The 16,403-nt window shown below is 32.0% G+C and overlaps 1 pseudogene; it reads right to left on the bottom strand.

The window, feature by feature from the left end:
• Positions 1-7,657: 7,657 nt before the first annotated feature.
• Positions 7,658-10,523, bottom strand: LOC130746480 (isoliquiritigenin 2'-O-methyltransferase-like; annotated as a pseudogene).
• Between the last annotated feature and the right edge of the window lie 5,880 nt (positions 10,524-16,403).

The following is a 16,403-nucleotide window of genomic DNA, read 5'->3' as shown; positions in this document are numbered from 1 at the left end:
AATGAATATTCAATAAATTACTAGTAGTAATTTAGTATAGTGAATAATCAATAATGTTGTTTCATATTTATTGATGAGGGGTTCTGAACTTTATTCAAATATTATGTCAGAGATGGGTTTTCATTTTTAAATCTTCTAAATTTAAAGGTGACTTTTTATTGTATCTTATCCATTTATTTATTTATTTATTTATTTATTTATTTATTTCTATCACATTACATACTCCCTCTATTTTAAAATATTATTGTTTAAGGTTATTCATATAGTTTAAGAATTCACTAGTTAATATAATTTGACTAGAGAACTCTTATTTAAAATTGAGTTAAATTAAAGAGAAATTAAGGGTGATAGTTATAAATTTAGAAAATAGTGTGAATTGTTTATAGATGAAAATAGAAGGTGATATACGAGAGTTATTAGATTAAACTAGTATGATCATGCGTCATGCACGGATGAAATAAGAGTATTTTTTCGGCACACAACATACATTTTTATATTTCATCTCTCGTTTTTCTTTTTTAAATACGTATATCACCTATTTAAGCTTTTTTTTCTAACCCTAGTTACATTTTAATTCCTTTTTTTCCTTCTAATTTGTTATGCTTTGAATCGATATACCAAAACCATTTTAATCTTCCAGATGTATATACAATTTTTTTGAGTTATTTTCCAAATCAATACTTTAAACATATTTGATATAATTTTGAACGTAAGATATTACATTCAATTTTTTCTTATATAAAAAATAACCATGATGATTAAAAAAAACTTTGTTATCATACATCTTAATGGTATAAAAGTCACAATTGACTTTTATTAATTATTTTAATGTCATTTAAAATCATTAAATGTCAAATTAATACAATAGTTATTTTCGAAAAAAATTCATAATTAACTTTTATTAATTATTCTAAGGTCATTAATAACTATTAAATTCAATATTAATACATTAATTATTTTCAAAAATATAAAATTATTTATTATTTAAATTACAAAAAAATCAGAAAATATAAATATGACATCATCTACCTACTAATTATAGTATGAGAGAGAAAACTTTTGAAAAAAATCATAGAATGAGGGGACGACACTTGTTGGAGTTGCTACTTTTTTATTTCGGAAATAATATATAGTATAAGATAAGATAAGATATAGAGTTCAAAATATAATTATTGACAAGAGCAGTGTTATATCCCACGACACATTTCACGCACTACACTGCACGACCATTTAATTTTTTTAATTTTTTTTAAACAAACTGCCTAAAATAGAAGCCTCAATTTGCAGCCATTATCTTTTGTGATTATTGCTCACCGGGGAAGTTTCCTTGCATACCTAGTCTTGCCCTCTCGAACTTGCTACTGTCATCCTCACGACAATTTTTTATCCTCTTCCCACACAAATTTCACCCGTTCCTTGCCTCCATAAAGGGTTGAACTTTATCCACTTAATTTGTGGTCGTTGCAGTCTTCCTAACAGCATAGAAAATCGATGTTGTCTAATTCATAGGCAATTTCAAGCTCTTTACCAGAATAAGGAATTCAAAGGCAGTTTCAAGCCGGTGATCATGACTGCAGTGATGAAAAGTGTCAGGAGGAGCCCCATGTTCTTGTGCAAGCATTGGGTACCTTTCTTATTGATTTGTGAATAATATATATACATGAGTTATAACGTATGATCAACTATTTAATTATGACACAACGTAATTACAGGAGAATAATCAGAAATTATTACAACGAATATTCTATTCTATCAAAGTCATGGATATGTAATGCTGGTTTCATTTTTTTAAAATAAAAATGCTATATTTATAAGTCGTGCTAGGTTGGGTTGTACTTTGATTTGGTCGTGTGGTTAAGCATTTCCCTATTTAAAATCCTCATATGTTAATGAAAACATATATATATATATATATATATATATATATATATATATATAGATTTTTTAATAATTATGTAAAAGTTCCTTATAATGTCACTATTTTCCCATTCATTAGCCTACATGTAGATTCATTAATCCTATGATGAAATCATGAAGGCGTATCCACATGGAATTTTTCATATTGGTATTAATTGGTTCTTTCAAAAAACAATCAATAGTGTTTATATCTTACCTTCTCATTCTTCATTTTCCTCTTGCCCAACCTTACCACCACCTTTCGTGACGGTGGACATGGTTCCACCACCACCCTGCGAATGTGGCCAATCTTTACGGTATATATGTAATTCTTCTCCCTCTGCTAACTTCTTTTGTATCCAACTAACTCTTTCTGATTCGTTTGTCTGTGATACTCTCATTATTGTTGCTTTGTTGCTTTCTCAACAAAGATCATATGTTTGAGAGGCAAAGCAGTAACGTAGAAGCCCCTTCTCGATAAAAACACTGGGTAAATAGCCAAGTTGGTCCCTGAAAGTGTTAACCGCCTTCAAGTTGGACCCTAAACTTCTAAAATGCTTCCCGCAGTCCCTAAATGTGGCTAAAGTCATTCATATTAGTCCCTATCGTTAAAACCTTAGACGGCCGTTAACGGAAACAGTGACTTTGATTTTTTTATTATATTTTTTTTGCCTAGGTGGACTGATAGTGGAACTGGAATGTTAGGAAAACATTTATTCGTCAAATTAGTCCCTGAATGTGGCAAATTAATCCCTAACATAAAAAAAGAGAATTTTTATCACTGAAAACCTCTGTTATCTTCTTCCATCATCAAGTTTTAACTTGAAAACCCCAAAAAAAAATCCAATTTCAAAAAAAAAAATTAGATAATTTAAAACCCCTAATTTTTTCTAATGTTAAATTCATCTCTGTTCATCTTCTTCTATTGAATATCAAACCCAGCAATTTTTAAATTCTTCTCCTCCATTCTACAACAACTCGTCAACTCTCCTCTCATCACAACTCAAAAGAGCTAGGGAGAAGCAAAACCCAGAAACACATTCAATGAAATCTACCCAGATGCAAGCAACTCCAATCCAACTCCCTTCTAGACCCATGACGCAAATAAAAACCGTGTCCACCTCACTTCTAGAGGTTCTAAGCTATTATCTGGTGCTTTAACGTTGTCCAACTTCTGTACACATTCATGAAATTACAGAGACTTGGATATTTGGGAAATTATAAGAAATTGCAAACAGCTGTACACATTCATGAAATTTGAGAAACAATGCCCAAAAACGTGGTAAAAACATGAAAAATTCAAAAGGGCCAATAACAGAAATCAGCATGAAAATATTGAAATTAAATCAAGAAAAAATACTTATGTAAAATCTCTGAGGAACCATAAAAAAGGCTCCTATTGGTTGACTAGAAGATATTAAGAAACAATTTGCCACATTCAGGGACTAATTTGACGGATAAATGTTTTCCTAACATTCTAGTTCCACTATCAGTCCACCTAGGCAAAAATAAATAAATAAATAAATCCAAGTCACTGTTTCCGTTAACGCCGTCTCAGTTTTTAACGTCAGGGACTAATGTGAATGACTCTTGCCACATTCAGGGACCGCGGGAGGCATTTTAGAAGTTTAGGGACCAACTTGAAGGCGACTGACACTTTCAGGGACCAACTTGACTATTTACCCTAAAAACAATGTTAACACATGTTGTTTAAACCAAGAAGAGTATTGAGAGTGTGTTTGGTTTTTCATTCATTGGCATATTCAATCACATTTAACTTAATATTTTTGTTTGTTGGAAAGACATTATTAAGAGAAACACGCAACTATTTTTAAAACGGTGGGGATATCTGTAAAAAAATTAATATTTAAATAACTATTGTTAAGTAATATCAAGTAAATTGTGATATTTATAAAATATTCTACAATTGATTCTCTATCAATAAGAATAATTTTTTAAAAATTGTAAAATAAATTTTTAAAAATAATATATTTTATTTTAATTTACCACTTGCTAATTTTAGTCAAATGTTCAGAGAACTGAGAGTAGTATATGATACAGTTGATGCAAACTAAGTGCAGTAGGTCGCAGAATCCAGAAATGAGGGTCTCTCACAGAGTTCGAAGAACGCTGAGTGAGGCAAGATGAGTTTACTTTTCGGCAATAGAAAAACTCCCGCAAGTACTTCTCTTTTTCGGTGTTTCCCAAAAAAAAATCACGGGTTTGTTGTTATTGTTGTGACTTTGGTTTGTGTTGATTGAATGGAGGAGTGAAAATTAATGGATTGGTATTGGTTTACCTTCCCAGTTTCGAAAAACTGTATCTTTGATTAGGAACTAGGTTGTTTTGATGATGGGTATTTTTTTTTGGTTATTGTGATAGAGCTTTTGAGGGAGAATAAAAGGATGCTAGATAAGTCCATTAGAGAAATTGAAAGGGAAAGACAAGGCTTGCATAATCAAGAAAAGAAGCTGATTGAAGAGATCAAGAAGAATGCCAAACAAGGACAAATGATATCATTCCTCTTACTTATTTATATATTTCTATTTTCATTATTATATTTGGCATTCTTAAGTAGTGAAGAGTAATAGAGTATCAAAAAGTTGTGACTGACTCTGAAATTTTTGTGGTTGTTTTTTCTTCTGAAAGTGAGCGCTAGTTATTTTCTCGGAGAAACAATTGAATCACTAATCTAACAAGCCTTGAATCAGGATTAATTAACTTTCAATATTCTGTCATATTGTTCAGCCAGACTCAAAGCAATCATGTCAGTTAAGATGTTTTTACTTATATATGTCTCTTTTAGACTTCATTTATGAAACATTAATGATATGTGAACCACAGTTAATACCATACACTTGGGACTCCAAAATATTTTACTGTTTTTATACAACATTTACTATTATAATTCACTAATAATATAATAATATAAATAAAAAGAAACAAAATACCAATGAACTTGAACATTCTTCTATCAGATTTAAGTTAATTTTCTAGATTTAACATTGGTTTGGACTTTGGAGTAATTCGAATCAATGCGCATGTTGCCTTAACATTTCTTTGCATCACTACCCTTTTTCCAAATTTGTTGTATTGTCTACAATACTTTTATATTTTGCATACAGACTATGCACCATAGAGACTTATTGTCTTCTTCCAAAAATTTACAAAATATTGATGAGAAATGGCAGGTGCTTTAACTGTTGCCTCTTTTATTCTTCTTTAATCCACACTTTTACACTATGTTTGGTGGAAGAGAGATAGGCAAGAGAGAAATAGGGGAGAGAGAGATAGGGGAGAGATAGGGTAAGCACCCTTGTTTGGTGGAAGGGAGGAGGGAGATAGAGGGTGAAAAATGGTGGGACCCATCACTTTTTTGGATCTCTCCAAATTGAAGAGAAATTGGGTTGGTGCTTGTTTTTATTTTCTATTTCATAATTTCGTACTTTTCTGGGGGCTGAAACTGTCAGAACTTTGCTTCAAAACCGGCAGAAATCGTTCATTTTGACTTGTCATATTTTTTAATCCTTTTATTAGTTTACTGGCGGTTTGAAACCCCCATAAATGTGTCAGAAACCGCCACCAGTACACTAGAAATAAAATAAAAGTATTTTTAAATATAGAAGGTATATATCTCTCTCTTCTCTATCTCTCTTCTCTTTTTATCATACCAAACAACCTCTAAATCTACTATATTTCTCACCTATTTCTCTCAACTCAACTTTTCTCTTCTCTACTCTCTCTTCTCTATCTCTCTCTTCTCTACCAAACAGAGTGTTAAAGATGTATGTGTCTTTATTTCATTTGAATATCGCCCCTTCTTTTTTGATACTAATAGAACAAATCACTTGAAATATTTAACTCAAAGTCTTGTCAATATTAGAAGGATATATGGATGGGAGGCAATCATATTAATTATTTAAGGATAAAAAAAGCATAAGAAGAGTAAGGGAATATATATAACATCATATAAAGATAGAAATCATAATTCGGGAGTTTGGTCATCATCATCACTCGTATCACTGTTGCAGCAACTACCCTTCATAGTATACATTTTCCTAGTCAATTTAGTTTGTCTTCCAAGTTGTTCAGCTATGGAAGCAAGAGTTCATTCATCTTGGTTATTTAAACAAAATTGGCAAACACAAATTCTTGTTTTTGTGTTTCAAAATCATGCCAAAAAATGGTGCAAGTTGGGCCCTCACCCAACAAAATAGCAATTTGTAAATTTAAGCATGAATGTTGAATGAAAACTACATTTTAAAGAAAGAAAGGAAACACAAATTTATAAGTTAACTTTTAAATCATGATTTATTTACACATTTTTCTTGTTTTGCTTGTTCTCTCATAACAATCTCATTTACCCTCTTCTCCACTCGCATAGTCTGAAGGTGAAATTAACAAAAACCAAATTATGATATTCTAAATTTGAAGCTTAAGTGTTGAAAGACACACTTACTTAAAAAATTGTCAAAAGACAAAGAGATGATAAAATATAAGGAAAAAACAAAAGATACAGTGAAAGAACATTCACCAATTGGAGTTTGATAAAGCTTGAAGGGTCAACGACCGAATCTACTTTAAACTAAATAAGAACCAAAAACAAAAGTAAGAAAACTGGTAAAAAAAAAAGTATGGAACAAAGGGGTATTTATACCTATAATTTAAACTTTGAAGAAGATTGAAGGTTTAAAAAATTGAAGATTATTGAAGGTCTCTTCAAAGGTTCTTAGGATGCCTTATGAATGAATGCATTGATTTTTACAATTAAGTTTAGGGAATGCATTTGGAAATGCAAAAAAACAATGAGATTTCTATGAAATGGACGGCTATGAATTAATATGGGAGAATAATTTTCATATTTACCAAAATAACCATAGTCAAATTTTTAATGTAGTGTAATAAATTTTCGCATTACTAATTTGCCCTAAAGGTTGTAAAAACTTCTTGCAATCCTCTAAAATTGATTGATATTAATTTTTTTATGTCATATTTGATATCATTTTGAACGTAAGATATTACAATTAATTTTTTTATTTTGTTATATAAAAAATAACCATAATCGGACTTTTTCACCATGCATCTTAATGGTAGAGAAGTCACAATTAACTTTTATTAATTATTCTAATGTCATTAAAAACCATTAAATGTCAAATTAATACAATATTTATTTTTGAAAAAAATCACAATTGACTTATGTTAATTATTCTAATGTCATTAATAACTATTAAATGCAATATTAATACATTAATTATTTTAAAAATATAGTATTATTTAATATTTAAATTACTAAAAAATTAGAAAATATAAATATGACATCATCTACTTACTAATTATAGTATAGTATGAGAGAGAAAGCTTATGAAGAAAGTCATAGAATGAGAGGGTGACACTTGTCGGAATTGCCACTTTTTAGTTTTAGAAATAGTATATAGTATAGGATTTGTACTCCATTCAAAAATCGTTGTTATTTAAGGTAATAAACATAGCTTAAGAGTTCATTAACTGATATAAAATTTGGCTAAAACACCTCTATTTAAAGTTGAGTTTTTTTAAAGAGAAAGAATGATAGTTATTGGTTAAGTGATTGGTGACAAATGTGATTGGTGAGAATTGAAGGTGGTAGGTGAGAGATATAATATTAAATGAGGGTATATATGAAAGAAAATGTGACAAGTAGTCTTGAATTCCTAAAACAACAACCATTTTGAAATATATGTGAAAAGTTAAGACAACAACTTTTTTAGAACCGCAGAAGGGGTGTAAGCTAATAAACTTCATCAATAATGAAAATAGTTTTGAGTACAAGATTTAACCAATTACAAACACAACAAACCCAACAAGTGAAAAGTATAAGAGAACCACCAAAGCCCTTATACAACTAAGCCACATGAAATCAGGGGACCATAAAAAACCAAAACATCAAAGCAGAACTCATAATTCTGCATAATTACATAGAAAAATAAATTGCACAATGCCTCTCAGCATTTTCCCCCGTCAAACGTTTTCCAACTCTAACAATACTTATTGAAATTCAAAGTCACTGCATTGTCATTTTTATTTATGAAACTCCATCACTCCGGATATAGCTGAGAAATCACTGCACGGAACACAAAATTTGGAAAATCCAGCCCTCATGCACAAAATCTTAAATTCGTCCTCTGTTCTTTCCTTTCCACCATTTATAAGAAACATTACATTATCAATAGCACAAATATGCTTAGAGATGTTGCTTGGGTTTGGGACTTCTGGCATTATGTAGTCCAGAACAATCACCTTTCCACCTTTTGGCAAAGCTTTGTAGCAATTTCTTAAAAACATCACACATTCATCATCTGCCCAATTATGGCACACAAGCTGAAATGACCAAAGACAATGGAAAAAAGGTGATTAGTACATATTTTATGTTATATATATTATATTGTCTAAAAATATAAAATTGAACTTTCATATAACTCACTAACCTTTAGAAGAATGGCATCACCCTTTGGAACGCTTTCAAACATGTCTCCTGGAACATGCTCAATCCCTTTAAGAAAAACATGTGTTTTCTAATTAGTTTTGGCTAAACGAACATTAACCAATATTTTCTAGAAATTAAACATGATTATTTCATTTTTTAAAGAGTTGTCTAAATCACTCCAAGTCAATATATATGGGGTTCAGCCTTAGATCGCCCAGTATGTGTCATGAGCTGGAACTTCCTATGATGCATGTCAAAATATTAGTGAGTCAGCTAAGACTTTACTTGTGGTGATTTATACTATTCCTTTGTTAAAAAATTGTAGGGCATACATAATGAAAACTAAAAGAGAATTATATATATTACCTGGAAGAGGTGTTGCATGTTGAATTACTTGAGGCAAATCAAAATTAATTCCTTTTATTGAAGGATATTGAGAGATAATTTTTTGTAAGGCCTGACCAACTCAGCCACCTACATCAACCAATGTTGATAGTCCCTCAAATCCTTTATATAGTTCAAGGATTCGTTTCATTTCTAATGGGCCACCTTGGGCCATTGCTTTGTTAAACAAGAGATTCAGTTCTGTATCTTTCTCCAAATACTGGTAATTGGACAAGCCGTGAAGTTTCTGGAAATGGTTGTTGTTATTAGGGTCCACAATTGCATCCTTTGCATCATTCCTGGTAAAGAAACAAAACAAATTAATTACCAAATTTTCATGAAATTTTGTTGAAGAGTTTAATGCATTTGTTTCATATTAGAAATAATAATTTTAAAGATTAAATATGATTTTAGTCCCTTTAAAATAGGGGTGAATTGAATTTAGTCTCTCTAAAAAAATATTCATAGCTTTCATCTCCAACATTATTGAAATAGGTGAAACTAGTCTCTATCATACATTTTGCGACGGTTTTGTTTATTAGCGGTAATTTTTAACTGTCACAAATTAATTATTCTTAATTTTTGTGTCAATTTAAACTGTCAGAAAATGAACCCCCATTTAATTAGTTTTTTCGACTAAAAGTTATGAATTTTTTTTGGAGAAGTCAAATCCAATTCACCAATATTTTAAAGGACTATGAACATATTTAATCCTAATTTATCCATCTAAAAGTAGTGATTTTGAGTAAAGCATACGTTAATTTGTGTTTCCTGACCAGGGTATCTCCATAACCTTGCAATTGTCATAAGACTGATTTCTAGCCCCACGGTCAAATCACTAAGCGGTAAAGGGCTGACCAATGAGTTTCTTCCATTCAAAAGAGTTGGGATTCGAACCCCTACCAGTTACTTAAGGGACGAAAGTGTTAAGTCACTACATCAACTCACTTGGCTAAGTTGATTTGTGTTTAATTACACTAATTAAAATTACTTTTTTAATTTATTTTTTTGTCTCATCTGTTATTGTAGATTTTCCTTATAAGTTAATCATAGTAGTTTTCCCAAACAATCGGATTTCAGCTATTTTTGAAATAATGGTTTTTAAAAAGTTGAATAAACATCTTAAAATTAAAAACAAAATTATAAAAGTGATTTAAAAATAAAACTGAAAGAAACTGCACTACTCTAAATTTAAAGAGATATTAAAAAAGAATACTTAATGTAAAAGATGTTGGCCATGTAAAATTCAATTAGATGAGCATATTATGTTGATTACCAAATATCGTGATATCCTCTGTGCATCAAAGTTGAGAGTGGACCCAAAGAGCCTCCTCCATTGTTGCTATCACACGCAAAGTATTCACCAACGGGTGAGAGACCATAAACCCTCTCTCTCTTTCCATCTTCATTGGTTCGAATGGAGCAATTCAAAAGAGAATAACTAGCCAACACAGGCAACATGCGTTCAAGCCTATTAGCCAATTCTTGGTGCTGCTGGTAATTTGGAAGAAGAGAAGCAATCTCAGTGGCAGACATTGAACCACACTTTTTTGCCTTTGCTATGATCTCAAACAAATTGAGGTCAATAGCAGCATTTAATATTGCAGGCATGATTCTACTAAAACATAGCACCAAAGCAGCTTGGTAAGCATCATCAACCTCTGTAGTGGGAAGTTGATGATGATTTTGTTTGGTATTGTTGAGACTCATTTTCCCTAGTATATTGAATTTCTCTTGTTGATTTCTAATTATGATTCACTGATCAGTTGTTGTGCTCTTTCTTTAGTTTTGGTGTTCTTTATATACGCATAATTAATAAGGTGCTTGCTGTGGTACCTTAATTTAAATGAGGGTACGGTACCTTAAATGATGTAAAACTTATTTATCTCTAAAAATTTTAACTTCTAAAAACCTCTAGCACCATCATTCATGAGCATTTTAGTAGATTATCTCATTATCTTGTTGTTCGCCAGACACCAATTTCCATATTTCACCCTTATTGTGGTCGATAACTCTCTTGTTCTTACATCGCATACATTTCCACTTCCACCACTAGATTCTGACTTAAAAAGAGCTGCAACAACCAGCATGACGTCTAAGATTCCAACAAAAGTTAAAATGTCTAATTGTCTCTCTTTCTCTACCCTTCAATTTCACAATTTCATCTATTCGGGGTACCGTACCCAAAAGAATTTCAGGGTACCATAAAATTTGTCAATCAGTAATTCCTCCTTCAATATCATCTGTGTACGTTAATGCATGTGGGTATATATCTCTGATTTTCTTCTGTGGTTTGGCATTGACCTTGAAAGTGCTAAATTGGCAAGTAGCAAATGCAAATAGTCAAATATTTACGGCATGCCACTTCAATTATTTATTAAAGTCAACTTTTAATTTGTGAATCACCAAGTCAACTTTTAATTTGTGATTCACCAAGTAAGCTGAGAAAGTTTTCTGTGGAATTAATGAATGTGGTTGGGAAGACTGGTATAGGGAAGGAAACCATAGAGATATCTTCCATCAGTTCATTGCATCCCAGTAGTGAAGCATCCCAACATTGAGTGCATCCAACAATTGAGAGCATCACACTTGAAGTTTTTTATCTGTTGTTCTTCTATATTCTGTCTTAGAGTGTGGTGAGGTATCGTTTTGACTTTTGCTAATAACTTTGAAGAGTGTGTGTACCGGATTGTGGGGTTTTTAAGATTTTGTGATTCTCATACTCCCACATCAATAAGCCATCAAGCATGTGGCCTATGATATATCATTGTTTGTCAAAGTCTGCTCCTGCAATGTAATACGGCACCTACTCCTTTGACCAAGGATTAATTATCATGTTTTTTCCTTCAAGCATCACCGCTTTCTCATCAGTTCTTTGACTTCTTATCCCCGAATTATAGTTCAAGTGGTAAGAGTTATGCACGTAAGAGTTAGGTGGAAATAAGGGTGAAGGGTTCAGAGTTCCAACCCCGATGAGGACTAATTTACTAATATTATTAACAACTAACATTTACCTATAAAAAGAAAGAAAAAATCTTTGACTTCTTTCACACTTAAGCTTTCACACTTAGGATCGGTGCAATAAATATGGCAGCAAGTTAGTGACGTGAATGAAAACAACACAGAGAATCATTGAAACACACATAATCATGTTAAGTTCAAACGTATCATAACGTTTTAACATCTAATTTTGATCAATAATAATTTTTATAGAAGAACTCTAATTGTCCACTAAGCTTCTCAATTAATTTGAATTTCAGGAGAAATTCAATTTGCGTGCAATGCTTCAACGTTCAATCGCTACAAAAAAAAAAGCTTCAGAATTCACAAGACTGTCAAGACAAGGCACATTCGTTCTGACCGTCCAATGCCAACTCATCAGTCAGAAAAATTGAAGACAAATTTTGGGCGCCAAAGACAAAGTCAGATTGGAACCATTTGACTTACATTCAAAATAGATCACGTGAGACTATGTACTTTTGTTAAATGCACGCTGACCAACAAGGGAAAATGACAACTTGTCAACATCATATTTCTCAACTGTCTCATGTCTGAAAAGTAGCTCAAGTCTATTGACACCTATATACTAGCTGACAAACATCACATTTTCGACTAAAGGATAGACTTGAATCTAAGCATGCATTCAATGAAAGAAACCAACCGAAGCCTTTGAATCAATGGATGGATTTCATCTCTTAACAACTAGAACAACGGTTAGATCTTGTCTCTCAACGGCTACAATACTTGCAAGCAAGTATTTAAGGCAAACATGAAGAATGAAGACACAAAGAATTAACGCTGCAAGCATAAGAACTAAAAGCATTCATTTCAACATTCGTCAAAACATTCAAACTCAAAGCAAAAAATTCCTAAGTGTCAAATTCCAGCCATTACATCTGGTAAGTAAAAGAGAGAACCTTGTACCTTAAAAGAGTCGAATCTCTTCATTTATCTCTCTCTTAGATCTAAAACTCTTGAGTGATTCAAAGTCAAATCTGAATCCAAACACTTAGAGTTCCAGTGCTTTAAATTCTCTACCTTTACTCTTGTAAGAAGTGAAACCTTGTAGAACTAAACGATCTTGAAAGGATTGTAGGAGAAGTCCTGAACAATACTTGTAGGAGGAGTCCTGTAGAATACTTGGAGAAGTCTGTGGGAATACTCGTGGGAGAAGTCCTTGAGAATACTTGTGGGAGAAGTCCTTGGTAATACTTGTATTGGAGAAGTCCTTGAAACTTGCTAGTGAAAATCTCGGTGGTGGCCAAGTACTGGACGTAGCCCAATCGTTTAGGTGATCCAGTATAAATCTCCGTGTACTGATCGTGTGCTTTATATTGCTTAAATTTCCGCTGCACTAAACGACTTACGAAAAGTTTTGCTAATGAGTTTACATCTGGGAAACATCGAAAACACCGAAAAGTTTTGCTGAACGGTTTACATCTCAAATCACAATAGCATTTATTTTTTGTGAGGATTTTTTTTCCATTTGGGATAGTATTTTAGTGCAAACATTGAGAGAGAAATATTGGTCTTTGTCTTCATTACTAGAGATGAGTTTTCATTTTTGAATGTTCGGATTTCAAAGGTGATTTTTTACTGTATCTTATTCATTTATTTTCTCTTTCATTTATTTTTCTATCAAATTACGTACTCCCTCTATTTTAAAATATTGTTGTTTAAGATTATCCATATAGGCTATGTTTGGCACGCCTAGCTGAAAAGTTAGTTGATAGCTGAAAAGTTAGCTGAAAGCTGAAAGTTGATAAGCTAGCTGAAAGCTAATAGTTGAAAGCTGAAAAGCTATGTAATTGGAACAAAAGTGTTTGGTAAAATTAGCTGTTGAACAAGCTGAAATTGTAAAATGACATAAAATGACATACTTGTATAATTTTTTTTATATTTTTGACATTATTTTATTTTCACATTAATACCTATATGATATTAATATTAAAATTATTATAAATATTTTAATTTTACTCAAGTTATTTATCATCTTAAAAATATAATATTAATTTTTACTTATTTAATTTTCTATATTTTTATTAAATTAAATAGAATAAAACAAATAAATAATAATTTGTAAAATAAAATTATTTATTTTATTCCAAAGTAGTAATTATTTGTGTGCGGGAATGGTGTGCATATGCTAGTGCGATAACTGATAAGTAAATAGGTTTAATAAAAAACATATAAGGCTAAAGGTGAAATTTTAATAAAATAATAAGGATAAAAATAAGAATATATTTAGTAAGCTATAAGCTTTAAGTTTTAAGCTACCTGAGATAGCTTATAGCTTAAAGCTTTAAGCTACTGAAATAAGCTCCTTCACCAAACACTTTTATAGAGTTTTTAAGCTAGTCAAATAAGCTATAAGCTAGCTGAAATGAAAGCTAGCTTATAGCTTATTTGACTAGCTTAAGACCCAGTTTGGAAGAGCTTATTTAAGCTTATCTGACAGCATAAGCTCTTATGCCAGTTTTTTGAGGGCTTATGCAAACAGCTTATGGCCTGCCATAAGCTATTTTCAGCTTATTTTCATAAGCTACTCAGGATAGCTTATGAGAAACAGCTTATGCTTATGTACAGCTTATTTTCAATTTATTTCAATAAATTTTTAAAAATAGCTTATGAATAAGCGCCTATGGCTATGTTTGGCATGCAATTTCAGCTAGCTTATAGCTTATTTGACTAGCTTAAAGCTTATTTGACTAGCTTAAAAGCTCTTCAAAAGTGTTTGGTGAAGGAGCTTATTTTAGTAGCTTAAAGCTTTAAGCTATAAGCTATCTTAGGTAGCTTATAGCTTAAAGCTTATAGCTTATTAAATTTATTCTCATTTTTATCCTTATTATTTTATTAAAATTCTACCATTACCCTTATATATTTATAAAAACACTAAACATATTTTCCTCTCACACTTACGTATGCAGTTTCCGCCACCATTCCCGCCACACCGCTGCGCACAACAAGTATTATAAATATTATATTAATAAAAATAAATAAAAATTAATATGTTCCGGATCTAGACTGGTAGTACACTTTGAACTAAACTAAAATGAAAACCTTTCTTGAAGATCTTCTAGGATTATTACTGTTCAGACTTATGATCATATCTGCAGCGGAGGCATTAAGGCAGTAAGTCCCTGTGTGGCAGTAAGTCTATATTTGGGCCATACTACGGATATGATATGTTATTTCTGAATATTTTAATGTCCTTGTTTAGTTTCTTTTTGTGGTGGCTTAAGTCTGATTCAGATCTATACTGCTCAACTATTAAGAACAACTCTGAGCTTAACTTATATTTCTAATTTATTTATCTGTTTCTATAGAACCAGGTGATGGCGATGATACTTACGGGTAAGGAAGATTTGTCCTTCTTGATGCTTCGCTCTTTTTCCTCCAAGCTTTCTTTCAAATCTTCCCAACTCTCTTCTTCTTCCATCGATCATCATCATCATCAATCCAATCAATTGAAATCCAAAAATGTTTTCAAAGAAGAAATTCATTTTGAAGACATCAATCAAGATCTCGATAACTGGGAAATTCCAAAAATTTCTCATACTGAGATCTATAAACCAAATGGATCTTTCTTCAAAAGATCTGATTTCATCATCAAAACGGTTGAACAAACCTACAAACTCAGAACAGATGACGAGGAAATTCACCTGCTTTCTGAAAGATCTATCAAAGATCATATCAATAAGAATTTCAACTATCTTCATATAGGTAGTGTTCAAGTTGGCCTAAAACCCATGACTAGGAAGTCTCTTGACATTGTTGTACTTCTTTGTCTTAGAGATGTTAGGCATAATCGTTTCCATGATTCCCTCTTAGGCACGGTTGAAACCAGCCTGAGCAATGGACCAATCTTTTTCAATTGTTTCCCTGACCTAACGGTTAGTCTGGATGACAAAAACATCCTTGACGTTCTCTTCCTAAATATCAAGCTTCACGGCCTTGATATGAATATCATCTATCTTGGAAAATCTTTATCTATGGAACAAAATAAAAATGTGAGAAATCTGGAGGAACAACTCTTTTCCTTACGGATTATGATAAGGCCAATGTTATCGTTCCGAAAACTATCCAATGGAGTGATATCACCCTTCCAGAAAAATGGTCTTTGGAAAAGGCTGCTCCAGCCCAACCTGTTGAAACTCCTGAGTTTCGAGAAATCATCCAACACCAATCTGGTCAAGTTGATCTTATCTTTGATAGAAGAAATTCTTTCTCTATCCCTAGATCTATTAGGACATCCTCAAATGATTTCCAATCAGCCATGTCCAGAAGATCCTTGTCCATGTCTAGATCTACTTCAATCAGAAGAAACCAACCTGAGTCTAGTGCTCGACCCTCACTCTCGCATGATGGATCTACTATTCATCTTGCAGGATATGTCAATTCTACCCCTATCAATACTACCTATGACAAGGATGAAGATCATCAATCCACTTTGTCTCCAACGTACTCTTCTCTAGAAACCTCTGGGGAAACTTCTGATTTCATTGGAGCAATCACTACTGAATTTGTCATTGACAAAGAAGGCATCCGAGCAGACTTTTACTCTGATCGTTGGACTCAGCAAAGAAAATGGTTCTTTGCAAATTACCAAGGAAAAAGGAGAAAGAAAATCCAAGATAAATTCTATGGGTTCCTTGAACTC

The sequence above is a fragment of the Lotus japonicus genome, chromosome 3 (genome assembly GCF_012489685.1).
Source record: "Lotus japonicus ecotype B-129 chromosome 3, LjGifu_v1.2".
Classification (NCBI taxonomy): domain Eukaryota; kingdom Viridiplantae; phylum Streptophyta; class Magnoliopsida; order Fabales; family Fabaceae; genus Lotus; species Lotus japonicus.
This window is presented reverse-complemented; position numbering and strand designations above follow the sequence as displayed.